Raw genomic sequence first — 25,761 nt, 5'->3', positions numbered from 1 at the left:
TAAATGATTAATAAAAATAAATAAGGTACTCTGCTTTATCCTTCTATAATGGGTTGTCTATGTAACAGAAGTTATTTCCCAGTCTTTGTCCCTCCCTTGTTAGATTTATGGGCAAGAAAAGTGTCATTTCTTTCTATTTTCCCAGGCATATAGTGCACTGCATTCATTGTATCCAGGGTGCACTTAAGAATTGCCATTGCTACTACTAATACTAACTAAGGGAACAGTAGTAGTACTAATAATACTGTATTACTCACTGGGGCTCAAAGTCTAATACTATTACTACTGCTTAAGCACCTAATATACACAGAACAGTATACTAAGCACTAGGAAAGAATACACAGATGGAAATTCGACATGGTCATTCTCCCTCAGGGGGTTCACAATCTAAGCCCTGTTAAGGTGCAAAAGCTTGGCATCTGCCTGTCAAAGACATGTGCTGACAATTAATGGCATTTATTGATCATTTTCAATAATAATAATCGTGATATTGAAGTGTTTACTATGTGCCAAGCACTGTACTAAGTGCTGGGATAGGTACAAGATAATCAGGTCCCACATGGAGCTCACAGTCTAAGTAGGAGGGAGAACAAGTATTCAATCCCAATTTTGCAGATGAAGGAATTGAGGCACAGAGAAGTTAAGTGACTTGCTACACAGCAGGCAAGTGGTAGAGTCAGGATTAGAACCCGGGTCATCTGAAACCCAGGTTCTTTTCTCTAGGCCATGCTGCTTCCTCCTTGTGCAGAGCTAATCTCTTGGGAAGCTCATCAGGGAAAATAGTATAAAACATCCAAACCATTAAGTTCAAAATAATCTATGGAGATATTTATCTCCATGGATTTCCTGGGCCCTGTAAAGATTTTGTTCACGAACATATTTTTTTTCCTGGAAACATTTTCTCCCAAACTATAATTGCCCTGGGTGGGCATGATCACAGAGTCCCCAGGGTAGGATAGGGGATATTGAAAAACATTTTTTTAGTTTGTTTCTCTCTTGCTCTCTTCCCAGTTGCATATAATCTTTTTCCCAAAGACTCTTAGAACACAATACCAAGGGGCAGGCAATGGAAGTTTACCCAGTGATTTGTGGCATCCCTGTCAGCTTTCTTCCTATTTTCTCCAAACTCTGATGAAGCAAATCTTGAGACTTCTAGTTTTCAGGTCATTTTTTCTTTTTCAGGAAACAATGTACACAGTCACCTACTTCCTTATTTCTAGAGACAGAAAGCCAGTCCTTAAATAGGCAGAAAAGTCATACTCATAAACAGGTCAACTTTCAAAAAGCAAACATGTAGCCACACTCGTTGCTGCCTATCTTGGAAGTGTCTGACACTTTAGGACCATAAATTCAATAGACAGGCAAAGGCCCAGAGGGCTATAAGGGTAAAATTTTAGAATTTGATTTGTTATATGGTCACTACTTCTAATTGATTGGTTTAATGGGATTTAAACTGAGATTCAGCATAGAACTGGGTGGTAGCCTTGTCTCTTTCTTTTTTTCTTTTCATAGTATTTGTTAAGCACTTACTATGTGCCAGGCCAGGTCCTTTGACTTCCAAGTCTGTGCTCTTTCAACTGGACAGTGCTGCTTATCACTGCTACTAATGGTGGGATCTTATGCCTTAGCTTCAGCATCTGTAAGGTCAGGGAAACCTATCTGTCCCTCCGATCCCCAGATTGTTGATGCTACACTAAAATGAGAAAATGTGAAATCAGTCTGACCTCTGTGAGGTGAATTCTGGCAGAACACCAAGCCACCGTGTAAGATCATAGTTTAGCCCTTTGGATCTGTTTAGGTGAACTGCACGTCTCATTTTTAAGCTTCAATATTTTATTTTATTGCGAGACTTTTGACCTTACTCAGTTTGTCACAGAAAGATGCAGCATACCAGACAAGGGTAAATGCAATTCATTCTGACCCTCTTCTGTGGATTAACCTTTTGTGACTGTCATCGTTCTTCTTGCCCTCCCTGGGGCTCTTTTTCCTTTCTGCCTGCTCAAAGTTCATTCTTTATTTGGTGGCTTGAGAAAGATGCTTCATCTCAATGTCAATTCAGTAGAGATTTTAAAGCAAAAACAAATGTTCCTTGCCAGGTGCGTTCCATCTTTCTAACCCTTTGCCACCCCAATCTATGTTCCTTATCGCCCACTCAACTCCCTCCACTGTTATTTTTCAACTTTCACATTTCACTTTTTCTCTCCATCTCTTATTCCCAAGTGGGAAATGCTGAGGGACAGCTACTATGTGCTCTACTTAGTAGAGGAACAGGGGAGGAACTTCGTGTTCAGGAGAAGGTGGTGGAAGAAATTTGATTCCCCTCATATAAGATGCTAAGAAAATATAGCAACTAATATAACAGCAGCAGGAGAAAGGTACTTCTCTTTGGACTCTATTGCTCCAAACCATTGATGGGGCAAGTCAGAGGCAGGAGACGATAAAGAAGTATACTGAGAGTCGAATGGTTGGGTATACTAAAATGGAGATTAAACATCTGTTCTCATTCCTCTGTAGACCGTTAGCCCCACTGGGACAGGGACTGCTTGATATTATCTAACCTAGTGCTTGGCACCTAGTAACCACTTAACAAATGCAGCAATTAAATAGGAAATCTTGGGACCTGCTTTAATTCTTCCTCACTAAATCCAGAGCTCCAAACATGTCCTTGGAAGTGAACACAGGGAAGGGAAAGCTTATGGGAATAGCAAACGGCTCATACATGCCTGCTTGCCTGCCTCACTCCCTCCCAAGCATTGCTTCTGAAGGACACAGCATTTTCATTTCTTACACTTTGCCTTTTCTACTTCATCATAGTGTGGGAGGAAGCAGCTAGTTTCCCAAGGGAGTTGGAGAGAGGGTGAGGGTGGACCAGGGCAGCTGTGCAGCTTGTGAGGGAAAGTCAGGGGGAAATGCAATTGGAAGCAATCATCTAGGAAGTAGAAAACTATGACATCTCTTCCCCAGGAGTTTCTGGGAAACCACATTTGGTCTTCAAAAGAACTGCAAATAGTATTTTTTTTATCAATCATTGATATTTATTGAGTGCTTACTGTGTGCAGAGCACCATACTAAGTGCTTGGGAGAGTACAACTCAACAGAATTTGAACTATTGATGCCTGTTTTGATGCTATTGAGACCTGTCTACTTGTTTTGTTGTCTGTCTCCCCCTTCTAGACTGTGAGCCCATTGTTCGGTAGGGATTGTCTCTATCTGTTGCCGAACTGTACTTTCCAAGCACTTAGTACAGTGCTCTGCACACAGTAAGTACTCAATAAATATGATTGAATGAATGAATGAGAATTGGTAGATGCAGGGAAGGGAGCCATGGAATGAGTCTAGGAAAGTGTGTGAGCTGAGTCAAACTTGTTGCTGCTTGTCCCGGACCAGTACTCGGCTCTGTTCACAGCCCCCTGGGGTAAGGAGAAGAGGAGTATGCCCAGAACCCAGGGGGTGGGGAGCCCATATGGTAATCCTCCAATGAGGAGAAGTGAATCCCCCAAGAAATGTGTAGGGCCACTCCGAACCTCCGACAGCCAGCCCCTGACCAGGCTTCAGAGGGACTCCCACCCTGCCTCCTCCCTCTGTCTCTCCTCCTTTTTCCTAGCAATGCTGAAACTGACTTAATACACTGACAAAAATGTAGAGTTGCTTTGATAAGATGCCTTGAAAATGGTCAATCTCTGGGAAATTTGCCAAACAGGAGAATCTCTGTGTCTATGCTGCAATTGGTTTCATGGTAATAGGATTGGGTCTCCTTAACAATGCTCTTGGAAAGCTGATATTGTTTCAGAGTCAGTCTGTTGTCCTGTTTTGTCCAATGCTTTATTCTTATCTAGACCCCTTTATCTTATTTGGAACCTCCTAGGTCCTGCTTGTCTTGGCAACACAGAGCTCTCAATGGAGAAAGTTACATTGACTCTTACTTAATATCAAGCACCCTGCATGTTTGAATCCTGGTTGCTTTTGAATTACTACTTAGAACCAGATGCTAAACACCACTCCTCATTGCCCTTCTCTGAATAGACAGCTGTGCTTGCAAGACCAGAATTTAAAATAGAGGAAAACTGCTTGTAGAAACTCTAAGGGGCCAGCAAGTTTCTTGTGCTTAGTTTGCAGAAGAATTATGTGAGTAGTTTAGGAGCAATAGATAGAAATACTAGCGTAGAGATGATAGTTAGCATTAGGTAAATCATTGTACTGGGAAAAGAATTTTTTGATTGATATCCTGCAAGAGTTGAGCCTTGGGAGGTGATTTAATCTTAGATAAGCCATGGATGAATCAGCCATGTATTTATTGACAGCAGGGGACTGCCTCATTGCAAGAAATGCCCTACTGACTTAGAGAATTCACAGGTAATTCTTACATTAGAAGACATATTTATAGTGGTAGGGAACATCCAGGAAAGATAAAATAATATAGAATCGATCATTATTTTACTGGATTTCTTCCATCATACATGTAAATTAGGCTTGTAGAGTTCAGCTCAGATGAAACATCTGGTGATTAAAAGTAATAATGATAATAACTATGGCATTTGTCAAGCACTTACTATGTGCGAGAGCTGTATTAAACACTGAGATAGGTACAAAATAATCAGGTTAGACCCAGTGTCTGTCACACTAGGGGCTCCCAGTCTAATGGGGAGGGAGAACAGGTATTTAATTTCCATTTTACAGATGAAGAAACCAAGGCATAGAAAAGTGAAGTGACTTGCCCAAGGTCATACTACTGGTGAGTGGTGGAGCTGGGATTAGAACCCAGATTCCCAGGCCCATGCTCTTTCCACTAGTTCATGCTGCTTCTGGTTTGTTGCCAGCAATTAAGATAAGAAAATGTCAGCCCTCACACCATTCACATTTTTGGAAGTGCTTAAGCCCTTTCAGAGAGCTCAGAATGGAGAGAAAAAAAGACAGACAGAAAGACAGAGAGAGAGAAGAGAAAATCCCTGTAAAAGTTAGACTTTTATTCTCACTTTGATGGAAGGAGGGGCCTATATAATAAGATTTTAAGCTCCTTGAGGGCAGGGACCTTCATTTCATTTTACTTTTATTGCATGATCCCAAGCACATGATGGAATGCTCTCACCCAGTGAGCACTCAAAAACATGAATTAATTTACTGTTTGGATAGGTGAGTAGTGGAAAAGAAGGTTCTCCTAGATTGGAAATCTGTACCTATTTTTGTCGTGTGGGTGTCCCTGCAAATGGGTGACTCTAGCACATGGGGTGAAGGGAATTGGCATTATTTTGGTTACCTTGAAAGGAGAGGGACAATGGACTCAGTTTTACCATATCATGTGTTTTCACTGTGTATTTTAGAAAAAGCAATATTAGAGAATGAGCAATTGTTCTTCAGACATTGCTTATCTATCTGGGTAGAACTTGATGTGCTATCAGAAGAAACTGTCTGTGCCCATGCATGTGACATCAGTCAAGGCATTTATCTTAGCCCAGGGTTATTTAAGAATATAGTCTACCCTTTTTAGGAGAACTGAGAATGTGTCTTTTAAAAAAATAGTTAAAATGGGGCTAAAATTTAACAGGACATTTTCATCTGGAACAACCCTCTAGCCCCAAACTCCCAATAGTCTTTGGAAAAAAAAATATTGAACACACACCCATGTCCTTTTTATTTTGGGACCATGCATGTCACTGACCATCCAATCAATCATATTTGAGTGCTTACTGCGTGTAGAGCACTGTACTAAGTGCTTAGGAGAGTATAATATAACAGAGTTGGTAAACACATCCAGGCAGGAAAAACCCCGTTATTGTGAAGCCTTCCAAATAGCATGGTGATATATGGTTGGATATGAAGCAGAACCAGTTTACACAGGCATAAAAGACTGTAACAGCTGGCAAACAGAGAGTATTTATTTTTCTGGAGGAACTATCTGTCAAGACAGAATATGTTAACAAAATGAGCCACCACATTTTGGGAGAGAAGACACTGATCATGACAGAATGAAACATTGAAAACTTTTTTCTACCACCCCTGAACTTTAGTGCAAACAACTGGGAATCAAGATCTCGGTCATGATCATTTCCTTGTTTTTCTAAAGCAAGCAAATGGAAGGCAGTCAACTTGTTGCTTGACAGATGGGCCGCAATATTTCATGCAAAGCTTTTTCAGACCTTTGGGTGTCCTGCTTCCTGCTTCTCTACCACAAATGTTTGGGATTAAATCCCAAGCCTCTACTCCCTCTGCCCCCCGCCCCCCACTTGCCTTAACAATAGATTTTCTGTACTGAACTTCTTGACTGTGAGGGTTCATGTTTTTAGTTGGTGATAATGCCACTTGGTTCTCTAGGCATTGGCCTCAGTAATGATTTGGAAAAGTATTAAACAGGGATCACCATAACAAAATTTAATGCTCTGTTGTTCCATCAGGCAATTCATTTGGGGGTTTAGGGCACTTCAGGGTGATTAACTCATAGGTCTGAATACCACAGAGAAGGAAACTGCAATTTTGACTACTCCCATTTCACAGAAAGATGAAAGGGAAGAAAGTGAGTTGAGATGCAATCTTTGTTCTTTTTGCCATCACCATTTTAAAGCACTTTTTAGTCTCCAGTTAAGTTGTGATTTCTCTAGTTAGTCTCAAAAGGCAAAAGACACTTAACTGGTGTTGTTCAGAGAAAATGGTTCTTGCTTTAATTAAGCAGATCCTAAGATATTTCTAAGTTCTGCTCTTTAGACAGAAGATCAGATACTTAGATGGCCTGCTAGATAAAATATCAAAAGGAAGTAAATTTCAGTGGTCTGTGCATAGTAACAACTCAATAAATACCACTGATTGATTAAATGGTTTCCACAGAATAACTTGCTTTTCCCCCAAAGGGTGGTCCCTTCAACATCTCTGGCAAAGTTCATTGGAAACTGAATAGACTGGGAGACCCATTTGGGACAGGAATTGGGTCTGACCTATTTATCTTGTACACGAGATCCAGCACTTAGTATACCGTGAGTATACAGTGAGTGTTGAACAAATGATGTTAGTAGTAGCAGTCCAGATTGGCTTACTGCAGTGTAACAGTGACCAAAAACACATTGAGAGGGGCATAGTTTGCTGAAAGAGAATTTCATCTTCTGAAGTTTGAATGAGATTTAGAACAAAAAGAATTCATTAAAAAAAATTCTGAGTTCTAATTCCTGTGCCTGTGCCTTCCCTCATTATTAAATATTGTCAAACGTACACTATGCACCCCCTGCTGGTCGTCAATTAACTCTTTTGGGATTGATGTGCTTCTGCCTGCACAGAGCCTATTTTGCCAGATCCTGAGAACTTTCTACTTCACTCTAAGAAATATGAGCGATATATATGTGTGTATATATATATATATATATATATATATATATATACACACACACTATATATAGTGTATTCATTGTCAACAGGGAACGTGTGTACCAGCTCTTTTATACCGTACTTTCCCAAAAGGTCAGTAAGTGCCTGATAAATACCACTGATCGATTGACATATATACGGAGAGAGGGGGGAGAGAGAGAGAGTTGTCTTTTGCTTTTGTCAGACTCCACTGATGATGAAATTCACCTACCTGGGTGGCTGCAAAGACTAAGGCTGGATCCATAGTCCTGGCCACATTCAATTGGTTGTTGCTGTTTCCTCTTTGGCCTCCTTGTCTCTTTTTCCAAAGCTTTTGCTCAAATAGAGCTACTCCCTTCTGGAAGTGGTGCACCATGCAGGTCTGTCCTCAGCAACTGTCTTCCGGTTTTCAGTTGGGATGAAGTACTGTCTGAGGTTTTGTTTATCCTAGGAAATGTAGAAATGTAAACGGGAATCAGGGCCAGATGTTAGATCACAAACAATGAATTTCTAGAAAGTAGTCTGTCTCCTACCATCACAGTTTTGTCAATCAGTCAGTCATATTTATTGAGAGCTTGCTGTGTACTGCACTAAGCACTTGGGAGAGTAATGGACAAATTCCCTGCCCACAACGAGCTTACACTTTACATAGTTATGCTGTGTAGGATACATGTGGAGAATGAGTGACTGCGGGATTTCCAAACAGCTACTGTATGGAGTGCTAACACTGGGAATCCTGAAAGCAAGGAAGGCAGAGGAAGTGTTTTAGATTTAATTCATTTACAATTGTAGGATTTTGGGGGTGTCTAACAGGATTCACGTCACACATCAGTCATGGTTTAGGTGCAGTCAGGTATGGAATCAGCAGTTCTATCTGTGGCAAGTTCAGTTATTTATTCCTTTAGGAGAGAACAGAGGAATGAATGTCTCTTTAATGTAGATTTGCAAATAGATCAGCTAGGCTGTAAGCATTAGATTTAAGGAATACTAGTTATTCTCTTCATGTTTCAGCTTTAACCACTGCTCCCTTCATTAAGCAAAGTAATTTTAAATTTCTTTCTCCTGCTAGGACCCTTCGAGCACTCTCCGCATCCTGTGTGGTTCCCTGGGCAAGTTATATTAAGCTAATTCTCCTGGAGAGTCTAGAGTAAGGCAGACCTTGAATTTGCCTAGTGATGCTCTACCTAGCATGCAAATCTGGCTCTCTGTTTGAAAATATATTATCTTTCAGATATATTTATGTTTGTTTTATTGCTGCAGCAGAACGGAAAGCTCAAAGTAGTGGGAAAAGATCACAAATTGATATTTCAATACACTCTGGATCTTTGTTTATTCAAAATATTTCCCCTTCCAGTCTAGCACTGTTTACCACTGAATGAAGTCAAGGTGCAAGAATATATAACGACCAGTCAGGAACTAGACAAGAACAAATGAACGAATCCAACGCACCTGCCAAGTCTTTCGGTAATCATTCTTCTTTCCTCATTGCATTTAGAAGCCCGTTTATAACCTTAGTGAGGAAAGAGCAGGGACTTTCCAAGAATTCCGTCACTGAGCACTGAGAGCTGAATGATTTGTGATGTTTAAATCTCATTTACAAGCACCTCTGCTGTTATTAAATAAACAGCCACCTATGTTTACATTATTCTTGGGGTAATTAAATCAAGGTTGCTTAGGGAGTGATCGCTTTCCATGTAAAATGTTGCAACCAACAGTTTTTAATGCAATAAACACAGAAGCTGAAGGCAATTACTTGCATTTTTTAGTCTAAATTTTATTTAGGTGGCCTGGAGTGTTAAGCTTGGCTTTTTTTATATCATAGCCAGTCCTGCAACTACATCTTCAGGAGTCATCTCCTATTATTCTGCTAAATAGCATTCTAATCATTTAAGCATCTTTATTTCAATAAATTTGTTATGCGTAGGTGGGATTGTAAGCCATTAAATGTTTTATTTGTTCTTGAAGTTAAACTTAAGCTACTAGACAATAGGCAAAGCCAAGCTTCAGTACTAATGCCCTTCTTATTTTCCTCTGGCTCTTCCCTTCTGCAGAATTTCTCCTTGCTACTGGAATTGTTGCTTACCAAACCCCATAAAGCCACAATCCTGAAGCTTAAAGATGGTTAGTTCAGAACAAACACAAGGAAACACTTCTTCACTCAGTGGCTGAGAAATATTTTTTATGACATTTGTTAAGCACTTACTATGTGCCAAGCACTGTAGTAAGCACTGGGGTAATTACAATAATACTGGACATAGTCCCTCTCCCACATGGGACTCTCACAGGAGACATATGTATAGAAATCATTATTCATGTGATGTTTAATCAATCAACAGTTCTATTGAGCACATCTGTGTAGTCAACATGGTACCAAATGTCTATATAGGGCTTACAGCCTTAATCCCCATTGTACAGATGAGGCAACTGAGGCCCAGGGAAGTGCCCAGGGACCTAAGCTTTAAGGGGTCTTACCCCACTCTGATCAAGTAGCATACCCAGGGAGTCCCAGGGACCCGGCCTGGGCAGGGCAAATCAATCCCAGGAAAATAATAATAATAGAGATAGTAATAGTATTTGTTAAGTGGATATTGTGTGCCAGGCACTGTACTAAGCACTGGGGTGGATATGAGCAAATTGGGTTGGATACGGTCCCAATCCCACATGGAGCTCTCAGTCTCAATCTCCATTTTATGGATGAGGTAATTGAGGCGCAGAGAAATGAAGTAACCTGCTCAAGGTCACACAGCAGACAAGTGGTGAAGCTGTGATTAGAACCCATGACCTTCTGACTGCCAGGCCCATCGTTTATCTACTACACCACGCTGCTTCTCCCAGGAACATGGCTGGGGCTGCAGTAGTGACCTGGGGCTCCTCCTCCTCCAGGTGGGCCGCAGTGTCTTTGGAGAGGCAAGAGTCTCTCCTAATTCACCATCACTGGGGTGAAGACTCAACCCCCGGGAGCAGGGATGTGACCACAGGGAACAGACAGCAACTCTCTTCCCGACACTTACACCGTTGAGATGGTTATGGCTGTTGAAATAGGGACAGCCTGTTGGGAGCCTGGACATGTCTCCTTTTAGCAGTTTTGTACAATAATGTGGGTAGCTAATATTTGTTCCTATATTTATCTCATTATTTCTTTCCCTATGTGCCTTTTGTCACTCTCCCCTGCAACACTACCTAAAAACACCTTTTAGACTTTGATCCCGCTGAAATCCAGCCCATTTCTTTCTCCACCTCTTAATCCAGTCCATTCTTGCCATAACTTGTGCTTTTTTATTCAATTTGTACAGAATACAATTGAGGATGAAGGCACTGCTGTTTCTAAAACAGATTTGTCTAAATTCAGTGTGATGCCATGTTAAAAGAAGTGGTTTTATGCCTGAGAATAGCATCAGATAAGCTGTGAGTGATACAGCTGCATTTCTCCTTAATGGGGCATCTTTAAGAAAACACCTCCCCTATGCCTGTGTTCAAGGAGAGTTAACTGCTAGTGCTTTCTCCAAGAGAGTACTTTAAATTAAATAAATCATAAGTATAACAATGTCTCACGGCTTCAGTATGGAGCTGGGGTAAATAGAATATCTTCTGTGGTGGTAAGTAGTCTATGTCTCCCCCTTCCTCTGGACCAAACCCTAAAGCAGTTCCTTCTGTGAGTCATAAGGTCATGGATTCTAATCCCAGCTCCACCACTTGTCTGCTGTGTGACCTTGGGTAAGTCAATTTACTTCTCTGTGCCTGTTACCTCATCTGTAAAATGGGGATTGAGACTGAGTGCCCCATGTGAGACAGGGTTTGTGTCCAAAATGATTTGCTTGTACCCACCATAGTGCTTAGTTCAGTGCCTGGCACACGATAAGCACTTAAATACTACTGTTATTATTACAATTATTAATCAATTGTTTTTATTGAGCACTTTGTGCAGATCTTTATACTCTGTATTCTTTGTACACTTGGAAGAGAGTACATTATAACAGTTGGTAGACTTGTTCCTTGCATGAGTTTACAGTATAGAGGGGGAGACAGACATTAATACAAAAAAAAATTTCAGATATGGACTTAGGGGCTGAGGGAGAGATGGAAAAAGGGAACAAATCCAAGTGCAAGGGTGATGCAGAAGTGAGTGGGTGAAAAGGAAACATGGGTTTAGTCATGGAAGGCCTTTTGGAGGAGATGTGCCTTCAATAACCAACTTTGTCTGAGACAGGCCTCTTCCCTAGCAATGGTGGGCAGGGATAGGGGCAGGGAGAGGATGCTCTATTCATCCCATACCCATTCTCCCCTCCAGTATCCCCAAAGCCCTAGTGGTGGGGCAGATCCTGGTCACATGACTGCAGCCGCAGCATCTGTCAACCTTCCCACATTTACCTTTACTAGTGTTGTCTGTTCCTAATGGGTCTCGGTTTTTATATTTGGGGCTGGGACTCTTAAATTGAGTGAATATTTAATTATGTTTGCGATAACACAATGCCTTCATTTTCCCCAAGCCTTTATATTTATACTTCTAATTCGTCCCATACTTGGGAATGTGTGTTCACTCAAGGCATTTAGTATTACAGCATTTTATCAGTTGAGGCCAGTTCATGTAAGCTATTTTCCTGAAATTAAAAAGACAGCATTTGAAAGAGAATGAACGTCCTTTAAAGCTGAACCTGCTTTAATGGTTCTGCAGTGCTTGTTTCCCTGGGTTCCATCTGTCCTAGGTTGACAGAGGGACACCTTAGACCTCTAAAACAAGTCCTCTAATTGCTGAATATTTTCCATTTATGACTGTTTTCTCTTCTTGTTTGGGTGGATAGAGAGCAGGGGAATTGTAGAGAATTTCAGGTTTCCTGGCCCCGTAGAGGCTGTGAAAAAACTTACCCTCACAAATACAGCCCATCCAGATCATAATGGGCAAAAGTTCTACAACGGCTCACTAGAAGCTGCTGTGTGGTCTAGTGGACAGAGCATGGGCCTGGGAGTAGAGGAACCTGGGTTCTTATCCTGACTCCACCACCTTGGGGGAAGTCATTTAACTACTCTGTGCCTCTGTTTCTTCATGTATAAACTGGGGATAAAATATCTTATCCCCCTCCCTCATTCTACTGTGAACCCACCTGGGACAGGGACAGTGTCTGACTGAATTATCTGGCATCTATCCCAGCCATGGTGCTTGACACATACCGAGTGCTTATAAATACTATTATTATCATTACTATAGAGAACTTTAGGGATGTAGAGGGAAATTGAGGACGTTCAATGGTCTATTAGATCTTATGATTTAACTCCATAACCATCTGATCATGAAGGAAGCATAAAATGATCCTGGCATAAGGTAAATCTGAGAAATGGAAAGGACTCGAGAGGTGAGACTTGTAGACTCTGTTTTCAAATGAAATTCCCAGTGAAACACCCTTTATTATGAGCAGAACAATCACTTTTGGAACTGATTGATGCAGTCTCATGTCCTGGTTCTTGCCAGTTGCTAGGAAGTGTCTGCCACTGGGGAAGAGTCTTAGAAGGATTTTCAGTCGGACTCCATGTAAGGTTTCCTGGCTAACCCAGTCCAGGCTTACAAGGGCCCCTGTCCAGGTCTTTCTGGGTGATTGGTTTAGAGAAACCCTGGCCCATGCAAGACAATAACCCAGGAGGAAACCCTCTTGGAAGCATTCATCTTTCCAAAGCCCATCTAGACCCGTGGTGGTTGTGCTAAATTAGATCCTTAGAACTGAGACCGCGGGCCGTATGCTCATCGTCATGACCCCTTCTTCCACTGTTATAACACCAGATGGATCCAGGCAGCCCCCCCTGGCAGAGCTGCAGGGGTTCCTTAGTGTCGGCGCTGGCTTGAGTCCCTGCCATCTGCAGATGCTGCTCTTCCCTGTCACGGATGATGAACCACCACACTTGTAAATCCAAGAATCCTGCAGGGTCCTCGAACGCTCACCGACTCGGGGTTCGTCCGTGGTCCCCTCCTCCTCCTGCCCCTGCCGGGTGAGTTATTTTTGTTTATTCCTTTTGTTCACTGTCAAAGAGCAAGGAATGCACAGAGGAAGAAGAGGGTGTGGTTGGAAGGTACAGAGAGGAACTTCATTATCAGCACTGTTATCACATTCACCAATCGGTCAAACGATGAATTATAGCAATAATAATAATTGTGGTATTTGTTAAGTGCTTACTATGAGCTATAACTGTACTAAGTGCTGGAGTAGACACCAGATGATCAGGTCCCACACAGGGCTCACATTCTAAATAGGAGGGAAAACAGGCATTGAATCCCTGTTTTGCAGATGAGGGAACTGAGGCACAGAGAAGTTAAGTGACTTGTTCCAGGTCACTCAGAGGACAAGGGACAGAGCTGGGATTAGAACCCAGGTTTTTCGATTCCCAGGCCCATGCTCTTTTCACTAGGCCACTCTGCTTCTGGGGCACCTACTCTGTTCAGAATCGTGGACCAAGTGCTTTTACAGTAGAAGACCTGACATCTTCCCTCAAGGAGATACCAATACAATGGGGAAGACAGATACAAACATATCTTGAACATCTGGAGAACAGAACTTTTCCCTGCCCTCAAGGAAATTTCAGGCAAAGCTCCTTGTGGGCCGGGAATGTTTCTACCAACTCTGTTGTACTGTACTCTCCCAAGCGCTTAGTACAGTAGTACTCTGCACACAATAGGCACTTAATATCAGAGATTGATTGGCTAATAGTAAGAAAGACAAGAGAGGCAACCATAAACATAATATATGTCCATAGAGATATATTTAGTAATTCCAAGGAAAAGCTGAGGTGCTCATTGTGGGCAGGGAATATATCTGTTCATTGTTATACTGCACTCCCCCAAGTGCTTAGTACAGTGCTCTGCACACAGTAAGTGCTCAATAAATACGATTGACTGACTGAGTGGAAAACAGTGCAGCAAATTAGAGTAAGTCAGGATCATCCAGAAAGGCTTCTTGGAAAAGGTAGGCTCTGATCGAAGACAAATCACTACATGCACAAAGAATGTTTTCCCTTTGGAAGCTTGGGAAAGAGAGCACATCTCATTTATAGCAGTGTCTCAGGCTGGTTTAGAATTTAGTTATTTAGCAAAGAGGAGGGCTGAGTGATGATCAGGTTGTCAGTAAAGGAGCGGCAGGATCTGTGTCTGCCTACTCTACTGTACTTTCTCAAGCTATTAGTACAGTGCTAATCAATCAATGCTATTGAAACAGCACTTTAAATGTGCAGAGTACTGAACTAAGTGCTTGAAAGAGTATACTACAATAGAGCTGGTAGGCATGATCCCTGCCCACATGGAGCTTACAGTCTAATAGGAGAAGCAGCATGGCTCAGTGGAAAGAGCCTGGGCTTCGGAGTCAGAAATGGGTTCAAATCCTGGTTCCTCCAATTGTCAGCTGTGTGACTTTGGGCAAGTCACTTAACTTCTCTGGGCCTCAGTTCCCTCATCTGTAAAATAGGGATGAAGACTGTGAGCCCCCTGTGGGACAACCTGATCACCTTGTAACCTCCCCGGCACTTAGAACAGTGCTTTGCACATAGTAAGTGCTTAATAAATGCCATTATTATTATTATTATTATCATTATTATTAATAGGAGAGACAGTAAGCACTCAAGGAATACCACTGATTGATTTGATTTTAAGGAGGTTGCTGGTGGTTATCAGTCCAGTGAATAAGGAGTTCACCAGGAGCAAATATAGCTTGCTTAGAACTTCCAGATCCTGATGAAAGGATAAAGAGAAAATGAACCCTTGAAAAATTTTACCAGCTTCTAGGGATGCACGAACGATCACATTATTCACACAATTGGTCCTTTAATCATCATCAATCATATTTATTGAGTGCTTACTGTGTGCAGAGCACTGTACTAAGCGCTTGGGAAGTACAAGTTGGCAACGTATAGAGACAGTCCCTACCCAACAGTAGGCTCACAGTCTAAAAGGAGTCACAAGGTTTGCTGCCATTTGTCTGCTGCATGGGGTTGGGTCACGGGCCTGGGAGTCATCGTCATCATCATCATCAATCGTATTTATTGAGCGCTTACTGTGTGCAGAGCACTGTACTAAGCGCTTGGGAAGTCCAAGTTGGCAACATATAGAGACAGTCCCTACCCAACAGTAGGCTCACAGTCTAAAAGGAGTCACAAGGTTTGCTGCCATTTGTCTGCCGCATGGGGTTGGGGCACGGGCCTGGGAGTCACAAGGTTTGCTGCCATTTGTCTGCTGCATGGGGTTGGGACACTGGCCTGGGAGTCATCGTCATCATCATCAATCGTATTTATTGAGCGCTTACTGTGTGCAGAGCACTGTACTAAGCGCTTGGGAAGTCCAAGTTGGCAACATATAGAGACAGTCCCTACCCAACAGTAGGCTCACAGTCTAAAAGGAGTCACAAGGTTTGCTGCCATTTGTCTGCTGCATGGGGTTGGGGCACGGGCCTGGGAGTCACAAGGTTTGCTGCCATTTGTCTGCTGCATAGGGATAGAGCACGGGCCTGGGAGTCATCATCAATCGTATTTATTGAGCGCTTACTGTGTGCAGAGCACTGTACTAAGTGCTTGGGAAGTACACGTTGGCAACACATAGAGACAGTCCCTACCCAAAAGTAGGCTCACAGTCTAAAAGGAGTCACAAGGTTTGCTGCCATTTGTCTGCTGCATGGGGTTGGGGCACGGGCCTGGGAGTCACGAGGTTTGCTGCCATTTGTCTGCTGCATGGGGTTGGGGCACGGGCCTGGGAGTCACAAGGTTTGCTGCCAATCAAACGATCAATTGTATTTATTGAACGCTTACTGTGTGCAGAGCACTGTACTAAGCGCTTGGGAAGTACAAGTTGGCAACATATACAGTCCCTACCCAACAGTGGGCTCACAGTCTAAAAGGGGGAAGACAGAGAACAAAACCAACCAAACTAACAAAGTAAAATAAATAGAATAGATATGTACAAGTAAAATAAATAAATAATTAAATAGAGTAATAAATATGTACAAACATATATACAGGTGCTGTGGGGAAGGGGAGGAGGTAAGATGGGGGTATGGAGAGGGGGGTGAGGGGGAGAGGAAGGAAGGGGCTCAGTCTGGGAAGGCCTCCTGGAGGAGGTGAGCTCTCAGTAGGTCCTTGAAGGGAGGAAGGTCATGGGTTCAAATCCCAGCTCTGCCAATTGTCAGCTGTGTGACTTTGGGCAAGTCACTTCACTTCTCTGGGCCTCAGTTACTTCATCTGTAAAATGGGGAGGAAGACTGTGAGCCCCCTGTGGGACACAAAGCACGCGAGCGCTCAGTACATACCAGGGATCAATCGATAACCATCGATAGAGAAGCAGTATGGCATGGGGTTAGGGCATGGGCCTGGGATTCACGAGGTTTGCTGCCATTTGTCTGCTGCATGGGGTTGGGGCGCGGGCCTGGGAGTCATCATCATCATCATCATCAATCGTATTTATTGAGAGCTTACTGTGTGCCAAGCACTGTACTAAGCGCTTGGGAAGTACAAGTTGGCAACATATAGAGACAGTCCCTACCCAACAGTAGGCTCACAGTCTAAAAGGAGTCACAAGGTTTGCTGCCATTTGTCTGCTGCATGGGGTTGGGGCGCAGGCCTGGGAGTCACAAGGTTTGCTGCCACTTGTCTGCTGCGCGACCCCGGGTGAGTCACTCAACTCCCCTGTGCCTCAGCTCCCCCATCTGCAAAATGGGGATGGAGACCGTGAGCCCCCCGTGGGATAGGGAGAGGGTCCAACCCAATTGGCTGGTTTCCACCCCAGCTCTTAGAACGGTGCCTGGCACGTGGTAAGTGCCTAGCAAACAAAATGCCTTCTGCTTCTTCCTGCCACCTACCCATCACCTCCGCCAATTTAGTGATGAAATTTGGTTTATAACTCCCTGGATGAAGCATCTTAATCAGCTTTCTAGAAAGCAGCAGGGGTTGCATGACTGCCAACAGGGTTAGCCTTAAAAATCAATCATCAGGGAAGCAAAACTTGTTGGAGGCAGTGACAAGGAGGTTTCCTGCCACATGTGTTGGATGACCTGATGTTGGATCAGGATGATTTGGTTCCAACATGGCCCACAAGGAGATGAAGCCTAAATGCTCCCAATTCCTGGAGAGGAATTCCCTGTGGACACATCTCTCTGAAGCACGTTCCCCCTCTCGGTCGAATAAAGGCCTGGAAACAGGACTCCTTGGTGGATGGAGTTTACCTGTTGCAGCTATCCAGGTCAGAGATCAGGGATGAGATGTTTTGGTAATGACTAACTGCTCTGATTACAGCCATGAACCTGGGCATAGAAGGTGGGAGGCAGCCCTGAGAAATTTAAATATTCACCCAGAAAATGGGTCTAATGGGACTTCCCAATGCAGGGTTCCTGAGAGAGATTTTTTTTAATGGTTATTTGTTAAAAGTGTTGGGGTAGATACAAGCTAATCAGGTTGGACACAGTCCTTGTCCCAGGCTTAATCCCCATTTTACAGATGAGGTAACTGAGTCACAGAGAAGTTAAGTGATTTGCCCAAGGTCACACAGCAGTCAAGTGGAGGAACGGGGATTAGAACCTATGACCTTCTGACTCCCAGACCTGTGCTCGATCCACTATGCCATACTGCTTTTCATCAACAGAAATTAACATTTGTAATGTTCTCTTTGCACAGTGTGTCCACTGGAACTAGATGAACACAGGGACCACTGTACTCCTTGTCTCTTTTTGTCCATCACAGCAAAAATGCCCCCTTTTTTCCCCTCAAACTTTTTTTTTATAAGATAAGGGCAGAACAGTCGGGATGAAGGAATATTTGGAGAGAGAAGCCATCTTAACAACCCAGCTCTTCTCAGATTCTTAACTCTTTGTTAAGAAATATTTATTTTAACTGTTGGGGTTGAATCTTAAAAAGATACAATTGGGGAAAATTCAGACTTCTTATTGAGGTAATTGCACTGCCCCCTTAATTGAATATGCACCTTTCCTTTGATGCTCTGCGTGAGGGCTTTTGGTTGGCACCCACACTGTCTACTATTAGGCACTAAAAAACAAAGTACTCAAAGCAGCACAAGGCACACTAAGATTGATCTTTCCATGTGCAGTTTGTAGAAGAATCTGGTGACTGTACAAAAGTCTCACTGCGAAAAATCTCACAAACGTGTAACAGAGGAAGGGGCTCCTTTATGTGTGTGCTAATTGTATTATCGTACCTGCTAATTCTGTTGTACTCTCCCAAGTGCTTAGTACAATGTACTCCCATCCTCCTGTCGCTCCCCACTTCAGTACATAGTAAGCGGTCAGTAAATATGATTGATTGATGTGTGACACGTGCAAATTGCTCTATTTGGAACTGCTCTAGACAAAGTTTCATTTATGTTTTAAATCCTCACATCCTCAGGAACTAATGCCTTTCTTGGCAGAGTAATTCATGTGTCAGAAGGTACAATCTGTAGACCTTCCCTTTCACTATTAGGTCAGTCATTACCATCCCACTCCCACCACCTTGCCCTCCTTTAGGGTGTGTTTTTCAAATGAACAATGGCCTGCTTTTTTATGATATTTGTGTATTGTTATTAATGAGCATTTACTGTGTGCAAAGGAATGTACTGAGTGCTTGGGAGAGTACAGTGCAATGGTATGTATGTTCCCAAGCCACAAGGAGCTAATCATCTAGAGGGGGAGACAAGCACTATTTTAAGTTCTGGGGTAGATATAAGTTTATAAGGTTGGATATAATCACTTTCCCACATAGGGGTCACAGTCTAAACTGGAGGAAAGAGGATATAATTCCCACTTTACAGATGAGGTAACAGAGGCACAGAGAAGTTAAGTGACATGCCCAAGGTCACATGGCAAGCAATTAGCAGAGCCATGATTAGAACCCAGGTTCTCTGACTCCCAGGCTTGGAATTTCAAGGTAAATTTGCCTTCCTGGTTGTTCACTTCCAGATCCATATTTGTCCCAGTTCCATCCACAGCATGTTAAAGGAGGAGTAACATTGAGTTATTGGAAACCTCTCCCCACCCCAAATATCACTTCAGCAATCCTGCACCACCTAAGCATTAGGCTATTCAGTCTTAAGAGAAGCAGTGTGGCTTATTGGAAAGAGCATGGGCTTGGGAGTCAGAGGAAGTAGGTTCTAATCCTGACTCTGCCACTTGTCTGCTGTGTGACCTTGGGCAAGTCACTTAACTTCTCTGTGCCTCAATTACCTCATCTGTAAAATGGGGATTAAAAGTGTGAGCCCCACGTGAGACAACCTGATTACCCTGTGTCTACCTCAGGGGAACAGTCCTTGGCACATAGTAAGCACTTAAATCCCATAATTATTATTATTGTGTCACAACTATTATTGTCATACTTATGTAAATCTATACTCTATAACTTCAGCCCTTTGTGTCACTTACCCCTTGCCTCCGTTACTAGACTGTAAACTTCTTAAGGACAGAGAACACTGTCTAGCTAGTAACTCTATTGTATTCTCCCAAATGCATAGTATAATGGGACTCAATATACTATTGGTCAATTGAAGAAATGCAAGTGTTCAGTGTTTCAGATGGCACAGGGATTTCTCCACTCAAAACAGCAACAAGACCATCTGCAGCTCCATCCCCAGGCATAGGGTAAATGCTGGGTTGTGTGAAGATGGAGGAGACATGGCTACACAGCACCTATTGCCTGTCCTAGTTACTCCCCAAAACACTTTCCTGCATTTGCTATTTTGGGGATGCAGAGGCCCCAACCCTTCTCTTACATCCAGTGGACCTGTCTTGTCTGTTAACTTGAAGTGCCTGGGAAGCCTCTGGAGTGTGGAGCTCGTTCTAATTTTGCTTCCTCTCTTGTTACTAGGGAAGGGAGAATTCCTCGGCATCTGATGATGGGTTATAACACATGTTCTTCATTCCTGCTTGCAAAGTGATAAATACGGTAAGGGGAAGGCTGGCTTAGCAGCCTTGGGGACACATTTAAGTCCTCAGACTCCTAGGAGCCAAGGGCTTACATCCCAGCAAGTCCTGTACCCATACATATTTCTTTCTCTCTCTCTCCCTCTCCCTCTCTCCCCTCCCCCTCCCTCTCCCTTTCTTTCTCTCTTTTTTCTTTCCCTGGGGAAGTGAAGTCTATTCAGTATCATCTTTGGTGTGGGAGTCTCTAGGGTAGATTTTAAAGCCAAGGCCCTTGTTGTTTCCAGGAGCCATAAATGATCCAGTGGTTTACAATCAAGAGGTTGACCACAGTTTCTCTTTGTTGACTGGATTTGTTGGGGCTTGTGTGATAGTGTCTGAGCTGGATGGGAAAAATCTGTCATTGTCTAAACCAGGAAAAGGGGTGGTCAGCATGGCACACTGAAAAACAGCACAAGACTGGGAGTCAGGTGAACCCAGGTGCTAGGTATAGCTCCACCCCGTGTCTGCTGTGTGATTTTTAGGCAGGCCTTTTAATTTCTCTGTGCCTCAGTTTCCTCATCTGTAAAATGGAACTGCAATACCTATTCTCCCTCACTCAGACTATAAACTCTGTATGGGACAAAGACTATGTCTGACATGATTATGGTGTATCAGCTCCAGTTCTTGGCACATAGTAAAAGCTTGATATTATTATTATTATTTTTAGCTATTGTACTGCAAATAATTCTGTTCTTCTAAACTCCCTTGACCTCCCCCCACCCACCCCACCAAAATGAGGCCAGAAGCAGTCACGTGGCAACTAGTTTTGATCATGGCTGGGCTATAGACTCCTATCCTGAGATGAATAGGAGGGATTCAGGGAAACTCCTATTTTCATCCTCTTTTATGGTATTTGTTAAACACTTACTATGTATCAGAAACTCTACTAAGTGCTGGGGTAGATACAAGATAACCAGTTTGGACACAGTTAATGCCCCATGTGGGGCTCTCAGTCTTAATCCTCATTTTTACAGATGAGGTAACTGAGGCACAGAGAAGTTGTGACTTGTTCAGTCACACAGCAGACAAGTAGTGGAACCGAGATTAGAACCCAGGTCCTTCTGACTCCCAGGCCCATGCTATATCCATTAGGCAACACTACTTTCTTCTTTGTCAAAACCCCATTTGACTCCCTAAGGAACTTCCTCGCTCTCCGTGGATCCCGATCTGAGCTATTCATAAAGTTTTCTAAAAGTTCCAATTCCCAGGTACGAAGAATTTTCACTCTCTTACAACCACCATACCAGGGTAAGGGAATAAGCTAATGGGTGAGAGGCAGATTCCTTGTATTTTGCACTAATCCCGTTTCAGGACCAGTCTCATGATCGAGTTGATTTTGATAAGAAGCATGTCCCACCTTCCATCTGCTTCTTGCTCACATCTTTGCTCATAGTCGAGAAGCAGCATGGCCTAGTAGAAAGAGCAGGGGCCTGGGAGTCAGAAGACCTGGGTTCTAATCTCATCTCTGCCACTTGTCTGCTGTGTGACCTGGGGCAAGTTATTTATCGTCTATGTTCCTGAGTTTCCTCATCTGTCAAATGGAGGTGAAATGCCTGTCTCAGTCCTACTTACACTTTGAGCTCCATATGGAACAGGGAGTGTATCTGACCTGATCAATTTCCACCCTTTCCTCTCCATCCAAACAACTATCTTGCTGGTTCAATCTCTCATCCTATCCAGACTGGATTACTGCACCAGCCTCCTCTCTGATCTCCCATCCTCCTGTCTCTCCCTTCTTCAGTCTACACTTCACTCTGCTGCCTGAATTATCTTTGTTCAGAAACGCTCTGGGCATGTTACTCCCCGCTGCAAAAATCTCCAGTGGCTGCCTGTCAACCTACAAATCAAGCAAAAACTCCTCACTCTCGGCTTCAAGGCTCTCCTTCACCTTGCCCCCTCCTACCTCACCTCCCTTCTCTCCTTCTACAGCCCAGCCCGCACCCTCTGCTCCTCTGCCACTAACTCCTTACTGTGCCTAGTTCTCGACTGTCCTGCCACTGACTCCCGGCCCACGTCCTTCCCCTGGCCTGGAATGCCCTCCCTCCACACATCCGCCCAGCTAGCTCTCTTCCTCCCTTCAAAGCCATACTGAGAGCTCACCTCCTCCAGGAGGCCTTCCCAGACTGAGCCCCCTTTTTCCTCTTCTCCTCCCCATCTCCCCCACCCTACCTCCTTCCCCTCCCCACAACATTTGTATATATTTGTACAGATTTATTACTCTATTTTACTTGTACATATTTACTATTCTATTTATGTGGTTAATTATGTGCATTATAGCTATAATTCTATTTGTTCTGATGATTTTTTGTTGTTTTGTTGACATGTTTTGTTATCTGTCTCCCCCCTCCTAGACTGTGAGCCTGTTGTTGGGTAGGGACCGTCTCTATATGTTGCCGACTTGTATTTCCCAAGCACTTAGTACAGTGCTCTGCACAAACTAAGTGATCAATAAATATGATTGAATGAATCAATCAATCAATTTGTATCTTCCCCTGCACTTAGTGCAGTGCTTTCCACATAGTAAGAATTTAACAAATGCCAATATTATTATATTATCATTAATCTGTGGGGGCTGAGCAAGAAGACAACAGCTCAGTCTAGCAAGAAGATAAACTTGGGTTCATCCCAGCATAATTATCTTTTGCACGACAATAAGCTATACCAGGTGGAATCCTAAAATGTCAGGGAAATCTCAATCTAGATTGCAGACTCTTAACCGGAAAAGTTCCCCATTGCCAAAAGAAAAAAAAAAAATTCTTGGAGTTCCTTTCTGTACAATTCTCTAGAATTAGCCATGCAATACTCCTTCCTAATTTACATTATGCATTTCATTACTCCAAGGGCCCTGCTGAAAACGTGACCTATTGTGGTTGCTTTTTTTTTTTTTCCCATGAGGTGAAGGCTAACCCAGTTTAGAGCTAGATTAAGTAGTAAGGAAATTTGAGAAGGCAGTTGGTGCCATGTTCCCCCGTGGAAATTCTGCCTTCAAATATCATATTTCACTCACGTCCTACACCAGCAAATTCTCTCAGGCTGAGACATCCGTGTCTCCTGCGGAGCCACTGGAAGCAGCCTTGAGTGGCGCCTGGATGCTGAGACTGGACCTTTCTCTAGCATGAAGGTAAAATATGTCTTATGTTGCCTCTTGTCTGCCTCAGGGCTAGAGAGCCTCCTGGAAAATAGCAGGTCTCCAGATTCAGTATCAGGCTGGGCTTTGCTCAAAACCTAGATGCAGATCTTTTTTCTTTCATCTTTCAGGCGGAGAATTTCCAAATGCTACTCTGTCATTAACCAGTTACTCTGTGAAGCAAAATTATCCTGGGCAGGACAGTAAACTCCCATAAGGCTTAGCCTTCATGATCCAGAAGCCATAGCTGATTTTTGAGCGTATGGAAAATGGAACCAAAAGGAAGTGTATGTGTTTTGTGCCTGCCATTTCAGCTGACTGTTGATTGCACTTGGGTTATTTCCATATGTGTGCTTACTTTTTATCATCAAAAAACTATGGTAAATCCATCCCCAAATTGCTTTAGATCTGCTTCCTGAATCAGATATGTTTACTATTGGCTTGAGCTAGGTAGTCAAGCACAAACACCTACTTTCCAACATATGCTGAATAGTTGAGGGGACGGTCTTCAGGACAATCAGAGTTGAAATACATTTGGTTGCTACCAAGGAAGGTGGATTTCTTGATTCTAAGAAGGCTTTTAATCTTTCCTTTTAGGATGATTTGGGCACAGTGCTGCTCAGAGGTGGAGAGACCAACCAGATAATATAATAATTAAAACTCATTAATATCTGTCTCCACCTCTAACCTGTAAACTCATTATGGGCAAGGAATGTGTATGCTAATCTGTTGTACAGTACTCTCCCAAGTGCTTAGTACAGTGCTCTGCAGTCAATCATATTTATTGAGTGCTTTCTGTGTGCAGAGCACTGTACTAAGCACTTGGGAGAGTACAATATAATAATAAACACATTCCCTGCTCACAATGAGCTTATAGTCTAGTGGACGAGCTTACAGTCTAGAATTCAATAAATATAATCAGGAGCTAATAAAAATAACAATAATTAGTATTTGTGCTTACTTTATGCCAAACACTGTACTGATCACTGGAGTGGATCCAAGATAACCTGGCCTGACACTGTCCCTCACCCACATGGGCTCACAGTCTAAGGATGATCACTGAAGGTCCCTTTCAGCCACTGGATTCCAGGGTTAAACTGTATTTCCATTAATATTGATGGGTGGGCAGAGTAAAGCTTCTTCTGCTTGATTCCAACAGTTTAAGCATCATCGGATTCAATCATTCAACCCATACGTGCATGTTTTCTCTAACTGACATAATGCTTCTTCCTAGTTCTGTTTTCACTAGGACTGCAGAGAGAGCCAGAAAAGACCCAATGACACATTTTCCCCTGTCCACCCCATTTACCACCACAGATCAGCAATTATCTGATTGGTGTTCCCCTGAAGGCAAGAGGGAGAAGACCCACGAAGAGGGAGGGAGCAAACAAAACAGTGAGCCATGTGACAATTTATATCTCTCATACAAAGAACACAAAGCCTCGTGGGTAGGAAGATAGGTCTCACACTTAATTTGACAGAACTAATCTTCCTCTTATACACCAAAGTAGTGGGCTGTCTTAAGGAAGTGAAAGGAATCTTCTGTCCTGCACTGAGGTTTGGTGGGTGGGAATATGACACTTCCTAGGATTTCAATGAGAGAGAGCAGGGAAAAAACGAATAGAGGAAGAGGGGGAGAAAGGGAAGGAAGGAGAGTGCAGTGGCTTATTTTCTTTCCTCACCTGAGAAGTCTGACAATATGAGTATGACTGAACAGACCATACTCCATTCTACACTGATTAATATGGATCAGCCTCATTCATTCATTCATGTAATCGTATTTACTGAGCACTTACTGTGTGCAGAGCATTGTACTAAGTGCTTGGGAAGTACAAGTTGGCAACATCTAGACACAGTTCCTACCCAACAACTGGCTCACAGTCTAGAAGGGGGAGACAGACAACAAAACAAAACATGTAGAGAGGTGTCAAAATCATCAGAACAAATAGAATTAAAGCTATATGCACATCATTAACAAAATAAATAGAATAGTAAATATGTACAAGTAAAATAAATAGAATCTGTACAAATATATATACAAGTGCTGTGGGGAGGGAGGGAGGGTGGGGGGGATGGGGAGAAGAGGAAAAAGGGGGCTCAGTCTGGGAAGGCCTCCTGGAGGAGGTGAGCTCTCAGTAGGGCTTTGAAGGGAGGAAGAGAGCTAGCTTGGTGGATGTGCGGAGGGAGGGAATTCCAGGCCAGGGGGAGGACGTGGGCCGGGGGTCGACGGCAGGACAGGCGAGAACGAGGCACAGTGAGTAGGTTAGCGGCAGAGAAGCGGAGGGTGCAGGCTGGGCTGTAGAAGGAGAGAAGGGAGGTGAGGTAGGATGGGGCGAGGTGATGGACAGCCTTGAAGCCGAGAGTGAGGAGCTTTTGCTTGATGCGTAGGTTAACTGGTAGCCA

The 25,761-nt window shown here is 43.2% G+C and overlaps 1 long non-coding RNA gene across 1 annotated transcript in view; it reads right to left on the bottom strand.

The window, feature by feature from the left end:
• The window catches only part of LOC119933169, an 80,361-nt gene that overhangs the window by 9,216 nt on the left and 45,384 nt on the right, over positions 1 to 25,761 (bottom strand). Inside the window, exon 2 of the long non-coding RNA XR_005452531.1 lies at positions 7,559 to 7,773. This is a non-coding gene — a long non-coding RNA (uncharacterized LOC119933169). The remainder of the gene's footprint in view (positions 1 to 7,558; positions 7,774 to 25,761) is intronic.

Source organism: Tachyglossus aculeatus, chromosome 10 (assembly GCF_015852505.1).
Source record: "Tachyglossus aculeatus isolate mTacAcu1 chromosome 10, mTacAcu1.pri, whole genome shotgun sequence".
In the NCBI taxonomy this organism is placed as follows: domain Eukaryota; kingdom Metazoa; phylum Chordata; class Mammalia; order Monotremata; family Tachyglossidae; genus Tachyglossus; species Tachyglossus aculeatus.
This window is presented reverse-complemented; position numbering and strand designations above follow the sequence as displayed.